The 4,067-nt window shown below is 35.4% G+C and overlaps 1 non-coding gene across 1 annotated transcript; it reads left to right on the forward strand.

Moving 5' to 3' along the window:
* Positions 1–3,382: 3,382 nt before the first annotated feature.
* Positions 3,383–3,486, forward strand: LOC115935194 (small nucleolar RNA U13). Its single transcript, XR_004070893.1, has one exon. It is a non-coding gene; the product is annotated as a small nucleolar RNA U13 (small nucleolar RNA).
* Positions 3,487–4,067: the final 581 nt, after the last annotated feature.

The raw sequence follows: 4,067 nt of genomic DNA on the forward strand, positions 1-4,067 counted from the left end.
TTATTACTCCTCATTCATCTAGTCCATTGGTCTTCACCATTTTGTGCAGTGCTCCATCATATCTGATCTTTTGTGTGCCACACTTAAAATTTTCTTACATTTTTCTGTTTTGCGTCTTCATTCTACAACACCTCAATAAGTAAAATGACAAAAGATTCTCCTTGATAAGAGGTAACATCTTCATATACCTGTGAGATCTATTCTGGGGTAAGATTTACTTCCCTCTTTTTACTTTCATCTTTTCCAGTTTTCTCAATATTGTCATTTAATTATTATTTTAAAATATTTTTCTATATCTTATTCAGATTATTTATTGATCTGTGGAGAACTGGTCTTAGAGGATGCTGTTTTAAAAATCCTTTCCAGCTGACTTTTGCTTGCAGATTGCACTCTGAGTTAGAAATATATCTCTTAAAATCATGTTGTTAAAGAACTACTAGTCTGGGGAAGCTTTTATTTAGTTTGCCTAAATTATAAAAAGTGGATCGAGTTGGTTGGAATTCCCTTAAATGCACAGTTTTAGTTTATATGGATCTTTCTTAGTTGTGACCCATTAGAATTAGAGTCTGCAGAAAGTCCAAACTCTATACTCTCATAAGAGGCTTAAATATTCTTATTGTTAGTATTTTAGATTTTATTATAGATTTTTTCTTCTCTTGATGCTTTCATGATACTATTTTATTAATTAATTTTACAAATTAAAATGTGAAAATGTTTTGGGGTGCAGTTTTAATGTTTTTATTTTGTTTTTACAGAAGGGAAAAGATTTCCTATTTTAATATACTTTTGAAAATGTTATCTTTGTGTTTAAATAATATGAGAGTGCCGTGAACATGAATTAATTAATCTTGATTCAGTTTATTTTGCTTGCTAAAAATAAGACTGCAAACCAGAAATATTATTTCAGGATATTCCTGTAGGTCAGTTTTATCAGAAACAATAGTCTGCTTACCTGGGAAGAAACAGTTTGTTAAATAAGAGCTTACTTATCAAAGTTCATTTAAAAATGCTCACATTGGCCAGGTACAGTGGCTCATGCCTGTAATCCCAGCACTTTGGGTGGCCCAGGTGGGCAGATCACTTGAGGTTAGGAATTCAAGACCAGTCTGGCCAACATGGTGAAACCTGGTCTCTACTAAAAATACAAAAATTAGGCTGGGTGCAGTGACTCACGCCTGTAATCCCAGCACTTTGGGAGGCTGAGGCAGGTGGTTCACGAGGTCAAGAGATCGAGACCATCCTGGCCAACATGGTGAAACCCCGTCTCTACTAAAAATACAAAAATTAGCTGAGTGTGGTGGCATGCGCCTGTAGTCCCAGCTACTTGGGAGGCTGAGGCAGGAGAATCGCTTGAACCCGGGAGGCGGAGGTTGAAGTAAGCCGAGATCACGCCATTGGACTCCAGCTTGGTGACAGAGCGAGACTCCTTCTCAAAAAACAAACAAACAAAAAACAAAAATTAACCAGGTGTGGTGGCAGGCACCTGTAATCCCAGCTACTAGGAAGGGTGAGGTAGGAAAATCACTTGAACCCGGGAGGCGAAGGTTGCAGTGAGCTGAGATCTTGCCATTGCATTCCTGCCTGGGCAACAGAGCGAGACTCCTTCTCAAAACAAAACGAAACAAAACAAAACCCCTCACGTTGCTGTCTACCAAATTGAAACTATTCTATCACAAACTATGTTCATTTTGAACCAATTTCCTGCCTCAAAAATCTTGCCCTAAACCACCTAATCCCAGAAACAATTTTGATTTCTCTTTTCTGAGACACTGCTAAGATTCTTTCAAAGGGATGCTTTCCCTATTATAGTGAGTTCAAATAAATTTATTTGATTACCAAGTTGCTTGGTGAGATATTGGTGGGTTCAATAATCAGAAACAGTAATGTCTAATAGAACTTTATGCAATCATAGAAACATCCAATATGGTAGTCATTAGTCACATGTGCACTTAAAATATGACTAGTCAACTAAGGACCTCAGTTTTAATTTTATTTAATTTTAACTGCTTTAAATTTAAATTGAAATATACATACACAGCTAAGGTCTCTCATATTAGAGAGAGCAGATCTGGAGGTTCCACTGACATTCAGTTGAGTTCTCACCTCACTACTGTGGTTGAGATTTTTTAGTCAGAAACAGTACTTCCACTGAGATTCTTTCACCTTCCTGCCTAGTAGTCTTGCTGACTGTGATAGGGGAGAGGAAGATTTTGATCTGTTTTTTTTTTCCTTTTGTCATGAAATGCTAAGTTTATATTCTCTTCTAGGAAATACAATTTTGGAGGAGATTGTATAATAATGCTTTTATTATTTTCTGATCAGATTTGAAAGCTGTTATCTTTGTTGAAAAATCAGCTTTGTTATTCATAACTCTACTCTTTATCTTTGTCCTTGCTCTGTGTGTGTGTGTGTGTTTGTGTCTGTGTGTGACTCTGTAAGAAGAAAGTGAATAAGCATAAGCCCCAATAAGTCTGTTTCTCAGAACAGACCCAGGGACTGAGGACTGCAGAAAGTTTTCACTTAAATCAGTTTCTTTTGGAGAAATTTTGCCTTACATTATTATCAATTAGTGTCTAATGAGAATTTTCCTTAGTTTTGTCTTGTTTGCTTCCCATGAGAACTTGATTCTGGAAGATATCTCTCATCCAAAGTTTCCATCTACACAGACTTTGAAGTCTGTGTAGTTGACTGATTCTAAGGGAGAGGTTGTGTGATGTAGAAGGATAAAGGCCAACCATTTGAGGGCCCAAGACAAAAGGTGCATCAACAATACTGTTGATGGGTTGATGCTAGAATTCTCATGAGTTTATCTCATTTTAAACTAAGTCTGTGCCTCAGTCTGGTCAATTCTCCTAACTCTTACATATTTTTACACATCAATTTCTGTAAATATCTTTCTAAATGACCTGATTTCACCTTGAATAATTTAGATCATAGTGGTCACTTTGAGAAACTTTTGATATGAACAAAATTGTTTATTTGAGAAGCACTTTGGAACAGAAAGGGAAAAAAATCCCAAACATCCAATGGCGGACATTGATTTTATTGTTATAATGAAACTCCCAAAAGAAACTCTGATTCCAAAATTGCTTCCTTAAAAGTTTCGTTGGCTAATAAATGTGAAAAACTTGAAATTATCTTTCTTTTAGATAGTCCCAATCAGAACTTGAACTTAATGGCTTTTGTCTTACTGTCTTGCTTCATCTTTTGCTTTTCCATTATACTCTACCACTACTCCTCTTTCTGATCTGGTTTTCTTATCTTTTGGGTGTCCAGAAACCCCCAAAGCTGACCCATCTCTGAAAGTTAAATTCCCTTTAGAAAAGGCAAATCTTTTCTGGTTGACTTTAAGCCCTAAGACTCATAAAAAGACTAGCGTTAGATCCTTTTGTAATTTATAAGCATCACGGTTAGGATTTAATGCTCATATGTGAGCTGAGCCTCCCTCAAACATTGTTAGGACATCAACACAATACCAGTCTGATATGGAAAAAAAAAGACTAGTATTAGATGAAAGCCATTGTCAAAGACTTTCATACCTGTAGATGAGATAGAAATTTACAAAAGCATTTAGAATAGCTTTAAAAACATAAAACCCAGGTTTCTGGATCAATATCAATTGGTTTATATGTTAAGAGTAATCTTATATACAAAAATTGGATTAAAAAAGGACTAAATGGGCCGTTAAGAATTACTACTTAAGAAGCCTCTGAATTGCACAGGAAACCAGAAGGATTTACAAAAGCTGTGGAATTGCTAAATTAAAAATTCTCCCTTTTAGAGCAGTTTTAGTTTCACAGCAAAATTAGTAGAAAGTAAAACAAACAAACAAAACTCTCCCAATTATCTTTTTCTTCAAGTCTTTTAGAATTCCCCTGTTGATAATCAGATTATAGATTTTTAGCTAAACTAAACTTTGACTTTCCAGTATTTTTGTATCTACATGAAGCCCAGGTTGAAGATCTTCGTGCTAGATTCTTTATGGGCAAAAATTCTACTGATATTTGCAGAATTGTTGGGGATGAACTAGTTAAGGTTCAGATTGATCCAAGGCTTTTATAATATCC

The sequence above is a fragment of the Gorilla gorilla genome, chromosome 5 (genome assembly GCF_029281585.2).
Source record: "Gorilla gorilla gorilla isolate KB3781 chromosome 5, NHGRI_mGorGor1-v2.1_pri, whole genome shotgun sequence".
NCBI classification, from domain to species: domain Eukaryota; kingdom Metazoa; phylum Chordata; class Mammalia; order Primates; family Hominidae; genus Gorilla; species Gorilla gorilla.